Source organism: Chiloscyllium punctatum, unplaced genomic scaffold (assembly GCF_047496795.1).
Source record: "Chiloscyllium punctatum isolate Juve2018m unplaced genomic scaffold, sChiPun1.3 scaffold_887, whole genome shotgun sequence".
NCBI classification, from domain to species: Eukaryota; Metazoa; Chordata; class Chondrichthyes; order Orectolobiformes; family Hemiscylliidae; genus Chiloscyllium; species Chiloscyllium punctatum.
In genome coordinates, this window is record NW_027310621.1 from 9,387 (window position 1) to 17,500 (window position 8,114).

Sequence of the window (8,114 nt, forward strand, 5' to 3'; positions counted from 1 at the left end):
CGATTTTCATGCATTTCCAACCGTGGGAAGGGGTCCGAAAGGGGATGGGGGTGAACGTGACTGCTCAACCCGACTTTGAGACCTGTAACGCGGGTAGCTCAGCCGGATTTGACCCGGCGGTTCTGGCGACGGTCTCGCCTTCGAGGGGGGAGCGTCCCGCGTGTTCAGGCCGAATTTTGTGCATTTCCATCGGCGGGAAGAGGTCCAAACGGGAATGGGATTGAATGTGACTGCTGAAGCCGACATTGAGACCTCTAACGCGGGTAGCTCGGCCGGATTTGACCCGGCGGTTCTGCCGAAGGTCTCACCTTCGAGGGGGGAGCGTCCCGCGTGTTCAGGCCGAATTTTGTGCATTTCCATCGGCGGGAAGAGGTCCAAACGGGAATGGGATTGAATGTGACTGCTGAAGCCGACATTGAGACCTCTAACGCGGGTAGCTCGGCCGGATTTGACCCGGCGGTTCTGCCGAAGGTCTCACCTTCGAGGGGGGAGCGCCCACCGTGTACAGGCCGATTTTCATGCATTTCCAACCGTGGGAAGGGGTCCGAAAGGGGATGGGGGTGAACGTGACTGCTCAACCCGACTTTGAGACCTGTAACGCGGGTAGCTCAGCCGGATTTGACCCGGCGGTTCTGGCGACGGTCTCGCCTTCGAGGGGGGAGCGCCCCGCGTGTTCAGGCCGAATTTTGTGCATTTCCATCGGCGGGAAGAGGTCCAAACGGGAATGGGATTGAATGTGACTGCTGAAGCCGACATTGAGACCTCTAACGCGGGTAGCTCGGCAGGATTTGACCCGGCGGTTCTGCCGAAGGTCTCACCTTCGAGGGGGGAGCGCCCACCGTGTACAGGCCGATTTTCATGCATTTCCAACCGTGGGAAGGGGGCCGAAAGGGGATGGGGGTGAATGTGACTGCTCAACCCGACTTTGAGGCATCTAACCCGGGTAGCTCAGCCGGGTTTGACCCGGCGGTTCTGCCGACTGCCTCGCCTTCGAGGGGGGAGCGTCCCCCGTGTACAGGCCGATTTTCATGCATTTCGAACCGTGGGAAGTGGCCCAAAAGGGGATGGGGGTGAATGTGACTGCTCAACCCGACTTTGGCGCTTCCGAGCCGGGTAGCCCGGCCGGGTTTGACCCGGCGGTTCTGCCGTCGGTCTCGCCTTCGAGGGCGGAGCCTCCCCCGTGTACAGGCCGATTTTCATGCATTTGCAACGGTGGGAAGTTGCCCAAAAGTCGATGGGAGTGAATGTGACTGCTCAACCCGACTTTGAGACTTTTAAGCCGGGTAGCTCAGCCGGGTTTGACCCGGCGGTTCTGCCGACGGTCTCGCCTTCGAGGGGGGAGCCTCCCCCGTGTACAGGCCGATTTTCGTGCATTTCCAACGGTGGGAAGAGGTTCAAAAGGGGATGGGAGTGAATGTGACTGCTCAACCCGACTCTGAGGCTTCTAACCCGGGTAGCTCGGCCGGGTTTGATCCGGCGGTTCTGCCGACGGTCTCGTCTTCGAGGCCGGTGCCTCCCCCGTGTACAGGCCGATTTTCGTGCATTTCCAACGGTGGGAAGTGGTCCAAAAGGGAATGGGGGTGGACGTGTCTGCTCATACCGACTTTGAGACTTGTAAGCCGGGTAGCTCAGCCGGGTTTGACCCGGCGGTTCTGCCGACGGTCTCGCCTTCGAGGGGGGAGCCTCCCCCGTGTACAGGCCGATTTCCGTGCATTTCCAACGGTGGGAAGAGGTTCAAAAGGGGATGGGAGTGAATGTGACTGCTCAACCCGACTCTGAGGCTTCTAACCCGGGTAGCTCGGCCGGGTTTGATCCGGCGGTTCTGCCGACGGTCTCGTCTTCGAGGCCGGTGCCTCCCCCGTGTACAGGCCGATTTTCGTGCATTTCCAACGGTGGGAAGAGGTTCAAAAGGGGATGGGGGTGAATGCGACTGCTCAACCCGACTCTGAGGCTTCTAACCCGGGTAGCCCGGCCGGGTTTGACCCGGCGGTTCTGCCGTCGGTCTCGCCTTCGAGGGCGGAGCCTCCCCCGTGTACAGGCCGATTTTCATGCATTTGCAACGGTGGGAAGTTGCCCAAAAGTCGATGGGAGTGAATGTGACTGCTCAACCCGACTTTGAGACTTTTAAGCCGGGTAGCTCAGCCGGGTTTGACCCGGCGGTTCTGCCGACGGTCTCGCCTTCGAGGGGGGAGCCTCCCCCGTGTACAGGCCGATTTTCGTGCATTTCCAACGGTGGGAAGAGGTTCAAAAGGGGATGGGAGTGAATGTGACTGCTCAACCCGACTCTGAGGCTTCTAACCCGGGTAGCTCGGCCGGGTTTGATCCGGCGGTTCTGCCGACGGTCTCGTCTTCGAGGCCGGTGCCTCCCCCGTGTACAGGCCGATTTTCGTGCATTTCCAACGGTGGGAAGTGGTCCAAAAGGGAATGGGGGTGGACGTGTCTGCTCATACCGACTTTGAGACTTGTAAGCCGGGTAGCTCAGCCGGGTTTGTTCCGGCGGTTCTGCCGACGGTCTCGTCATCGAGGGGGGAGCCTCCCCCGTGTCCAGGCCGATTTTCATGCATTTCCAACCGTGGGAAGTGGTCCAAAAGGGAATGGGGGTGAATGTGACTGCTCATACCGACTTTGAGACTTTTAAGCCGGGTAGCTCAGCCGGGTTTGACCCGGCGGTTCTGCCGACGGTCTCGCCTTCGAGGGGGGAGCGTCCCCCGTGTTCAGGCCGAATTTTGTGCATTTCGAACCGTGGGAAGTTGCCCAAAAGTCGATGGGAGTGAATGTGACTGCTCAACCCGACTTTGAGACTTGTAAGCCGGGTAGCTCAGCCGGGTTTGACCCGGCGGTTCTGCCGACGGTCTCGTCTTCGAGGCGGGTGCCTCCCCCGTGTACAGGCCGATTTTCATGCATTTCGTACCGTGGGAAGCGGTCCAAAAGGGGATGGGAGTGAACGTGACTGCTCATACCGACTTTGGCGCTTCCGAGCCGGGTAGCTCAGCCGGGTTTGACCCGGCGGGTCTGCCGACGGTCTCGCCTTCGAGGGGGGAGCGTCCCCCGTGTTCAGGCCGAATCTTGTGCATTTCGAACCGTGGGAAGTTGCCCAAAAGTCGATGGGAGTGAATGTGACTGCTCAACCCGACTTTGAGACTTGTAAGCCGGGTAGCTCAGCCGGGTTTGACCCGGCGGTTCTGCCGACGGTCTCGTCTTCGAGGCGGATGCCACCCCCGTGTACAGGCCGATTTTCGTGCATTTCCAACCGTGGGAAGTGGTCTAAAAGTCGATGGGAGTGAACGTGACTGCTCAACCCGACTCTGAGGCTTCTAACCCGGGTAGCTCGGCCGGGTTTGACCCGGCGGTTCTGCCGACGGTCTCGTCTTCGAGGCGGGTGCCTCCCCCGTGTACAGGCCGATTTTCGTGCATTTCGAACCGTGGGAAGTGGTCTAAAAGTCGATGGGAGTGAACGTGACTGCTCAACCCGACTTTGAGACTTGTAAGCCGGGTAGCTCAGCCAGGTTTGACCCGGCGGTTCTGCCGACGGTCTCGCCTTCGAGGGCGGACCCTCCCCCGTGTACAGGCCGGTTTTCGTGCATTTCGAACCGTGGGAAGTGATCCAAAAGGGAATGGGGGTGAACGTGACTGCCCAACCCGGCTTTGAGACTTGTAAGCCGGGTAGCTCAGCCGGGTTGGACCCGGCGGTTCTGCCGACGGTCTCGACTTCGAGGCGGGTGCCTCCCCCGTGTACAGGCCGATTTTCATGCATTTGCAACGGTGGGAAGTTGCCCAAAAGTCGATGGGAGTGAATGTGACTGCTCAACCCGACTTCGAGACTTGTAAGCCGGGTAGCTCAGCCGGGTTTGACCCGGCGGTTCTGCCGACGGTCTCGCCTTCGAGGGGGGAGCCTCCCCCGTGTACAGGCCGATTTTCGTGCATTTCCAACGGTGGGAAGAGGTTCAAAAGGGGATGGGAGTGAATGTGACTGCTCAACCCGACTTTGGCGCTTCCGAGCCGGGTAGCTCAGCCGGGTTTGACCCGGCGGGTCTGCCGACGGTCTCGTCTTCGAGGCGGGTGCCTCCCCCGTATACAGGCCGATTTTCATGCATTTCGAACCGTGGGAAGTGGTCCAAAAGGGAATGGGGGTGGACGTGTCTGCTCATACCGACTTTGAGACTTGTAAGCCGGGTAGCTCAGCCGGGTTTGTTCCGGCGGTTCTGCCGACGGTCTCGTCTTCGAGGCGGGTGCCTCCCCCGTGTACAGGCCGATTTTCGTGCATTTCGAACCGTGGGAAGTGGTCCAAAAGGGGATGGGAGTGAATGTGACTGCTCAACCCGACTTTGGCGCTTCCGAGCCGGGTAGCTCAGCCGGGTTTGACCCGGCGGGTCTGCCGACGGTCTCGTCTTCGAGGCGGGTGCCTCCCCCGTATACAGGCCGATTTTCATGCATTTCGAACCGTGGGAAGTGGTCCAAAAGGGAATGGGGGTGGACGTGTCTGCTCATACCGACTTTGAGACTTGTAAGCCGGGTAGCTCAGCCGGGTTTGATCCTGCGGTTCTGCCGACGGTCTCGCCTTCGAGGGGGGAGCCTCCCCCGTGTTCAGTCCGATTTCCATGCATTTCCAACCGTGGGAAGTTGCCCAAAAGGGGATGGGAGTGAATGTGACTGCTCAACCCGACTTTGGCGCTTCCGAGCCGGTTAGCACAGCCGGGTTTGACCCGGCGGTTCTGCCGACAGTCTCCTCTTCGAGGCGGGTGCCTCCCCCGTGTACAGGCCGATTTCCGTGCATTTCGAACCGTGGGAAGTGGTCCAAACGTCGATGGGAGTGAATGTGACTGCTCAACCCGACTTTGGCGCTTCCGAGCCGGGTAGCTCAGCCGGGTTTGACCCGGCGGTTCTGCCGACGGTCTCGTCTTCGAGGCGGGTGCCTCCCCCGTGTACAGGCCGATTTTCATGCATTTGGAACCGTGGGAAGTGGTCCAAAAGGGAATGGGGGTGGACGTGACTGCTCATACCGACTTTGAGACTTGTAAGCCGGGTAGCTCGGCCGGGTTTGACCCGGCGGTTCTGCCGACGGTCTCGCCTTCGAGGGGGGAGCCTCCCCCGTGTTCAGTCCGATTTTCGTGCATTTCCCACGGTGGGAAATGGTATCTTTCATTACGGGGACAAGGGTCTGAAGCGGTGAAGTCAGTAACCGGCATAGTTAAGGAAAGGGTTCGAATTTTCTCAACAGTACGAAAAAAGTGAGCAGGGAAGCTAGAGAAGGTGTCAGTGAGTCCCAAACGAGTGAACCGCAAAACTTAGGGAAATGCCCGAAAGCGTTTTAAAGGGTGAAATCGGGAACGAGGAAATGATGGGAAAGTGCCTGAAAGTGCTAAATGAGTAAACAGAAAAACGAAGAAAAATGTTTGAAAAGAAGAAGTGAGTAACCAGGAAAACTTAGAAAAATGTTCAAAACGAAGAAATCAGTAACCAGGAAAACTTAGAAAAATGATCAAAAAGAAGAAATGAGTAACCAGGAAAACTTAGAAAAATGTTTAAAAAGAAGAAATCAGTAACCAGGAAAACTTAGGAAAATGTTTAAAAAGAAGAAATCAGTAACCAGAAAAACTTAGAAAAATGTTTAAAAAGAAGAAATCAGTAACCAGGAAAACTTGGAAAAAAACACTTAGAAAAATTTTCAGCAAAGTGTGAAAAATATTCTAAGTGTCAGCGGAGGAAAATGCTGCAGCATCGGGAAAGATTCGCAAACTTACACCGAACATGTGCTCCGAAGTGCCGGAGGAATTGGGTGAATTGAGCCCGGCAAATGGCCAGCTGTCGTTTTGTGCCTGCAGCCCGAAAACTTTAACTTTGTCTGTCGCGGAAGTCCGGACCGAGAAAAATCCAAACGGTTTTGACCGGACCGAGTTCCAGACCGATGCAGTCAAATTTGGAATTCAGACCCATTCAGTGCCACTTGTAGTTTTTCCGCAGTGAGGTTGGCGGGGTACCCGGAGATATATGGGAACACGATTTTTAGAACAAAATGGCGGCGCGGGACCGTTCTGAAAGGCATCCGAAAAACGGTTCCACGGGCATAGCACTTTAATGACAGGTATGAGTGCATGCCGGAGAGCTCTTGGAAGTCGAATTTTTGACACTTTGTCAATTTTTTGACAGATTTGACAAACTCTTTCTGTCTGTTCTAAGAGTCAGTCAGAGACTTGTGCGGCGGTCTTTTGACACTATTGGAGGGCGGGCAAACCCCACGTTGACTCCGGCCGTCCCTCCACAGGCGCTCGTGTCCAAAATGAAGGCGAGAGACGCGAGTGGCCTGGTTCCCTTGGGTGTTGCCAAGAAGGCTGCGGGCTGACCGTTGCCTGAGCACTCCCTAAAGCCTCTTGTGATGAGAGCAGACCTCGCCTGCCGCACGACCGGCTCTGGGAGTCGTTGGGCCGCTATTTGTGAATAGTCTGGTCCTCCTCTGCCACCCGGACAAGCGCGATGGCTCTGCCGCCCTGCGGTGCTCGTCACCCAGGTTTGGGGAACACGATACTCGTAACAAAAATAAAAGGCGGCTCGGGACCTGCAGGCGAAAGGGGTCCCGTGGTGCTAAGCACGTCGACTTCGGGTCTCGGTGCAAGCCGGAGAGCTCACGGAAGTCTAAAGTTTTCGGCACGTGGTCGAATCTTTTCAAAGGCTTACCCGGCTCTTTCCGTCCATTCTGAGAGTAAGTCAGAGGCCGGTGCGGAGGTCTCTTGACAATCGGAGGGGGTGGTGGCCCTCCGCAGGCGCTCGTGTCGAAAATGAAGGCGAGAGACGCGAGTGGCCTGGTTCCCCTGGGTGTTGCCAGGAAGGCTGCGGGCTGACCCTTGCCTGAGCACTCCCTAAAGCCTCTTGTGATGAGAGCAGACCTCGCGCGCCGCACGACCGGCTCTGGGAGTCGTTGGGCCGCTATCTGTGAATAGTCTGGTCCTCCTCTGCCACCCGGCCAAGTGCGATGGCTCTGCCGCCCTGCGGTGCTCGTCACGCAGGTATGGGGCACACGATGCTCGTAACAGCAAATAAAGGCGGCTCGGGACCTGCAGGCGAAAGGGGTCCCGTGGTGCTTAGCACGTCGACTTCGGGTCTCGGTGCAAGCCGGAGAGCTCACGGAAGTCTAAAGTTTTCGGCACGTGGTCGAATCTTTTGAAAGGCTTACCCGGCTCTTTCCGTCCATTCTGAGAGTCAGTCAGAGGCCGGTGCGGCGGTCTATTGACGACCGGAGGCTCCCATGGGTGTTGCGATGAGGGTGGAGGGCACAGAACCTTGCCTTAGCACTCCCTAATAAAGCCTCTTGTGAAGAGAGCAGACCTCGCGCGCCGCACGACCGGCTCTGGGAGTCGTTGGGCCGCTATCTGTGAATAGTCGGGTCCTCCTCTGCCACCCGGCCAAGTGCGATGGCTCTGCCGCCCTGCGGTGCTCGTCACGCAGGTATGGGGCACACGATGCTCGTAACAGCAAATAAAGGCGGCTCGGGACCTGCAGGCGAAAGGGGTCCCGTGGTGCTTCGCACGTCGACTTCGGGTCTCGGTGCAAGCCGGAGAGCTCACGGAAGTCTAAAGTTTTCGGCACGTGGTCGAATCTTTTGAAAGGCTTACCCGGCTCTTTCCGTCCATTCTGAGAGTCAGTCAGAGGCCGGTGCGGCGGTCTATTGACGACCGGAGGCTCCCATGGGTGTTGCGATGAGGGTGGAGGGCACAGAACCTTGCCTTAGCACTCCCTAATAAAGCCTCTTGTGAAGAGAGCAGACCTCGCGCGCCGCACGACCGGCTCTGGGAGTCGTTGGGCCGCTATCTGTGAATAGTCTGGTCCTCCTCTGCCACCCGGCCAAGTGCGATGGCTCTGCCGCCCTGCGGTGCTCGTCACGCAGGTATGGGGCACACGATGCTCGTAACAGCAAATAAAGGCGGCTCGGGACCTGCAGGCGAAAGGGGTCCCGTGGTGCTTCGCACGTCGACTTCGGGTCTCGGTGCAAGCCGGAGAGCTCACGGAAGTCTAAAGTTTTCGGCACGTGGTCGAATCTTTTGAAAGGCTTACCCGGCTCTTTCCGTCCATTCTGAGAGTCAGTCAGAGGCCGGTGCGGCGGTCTATTGACGACCGGAGGC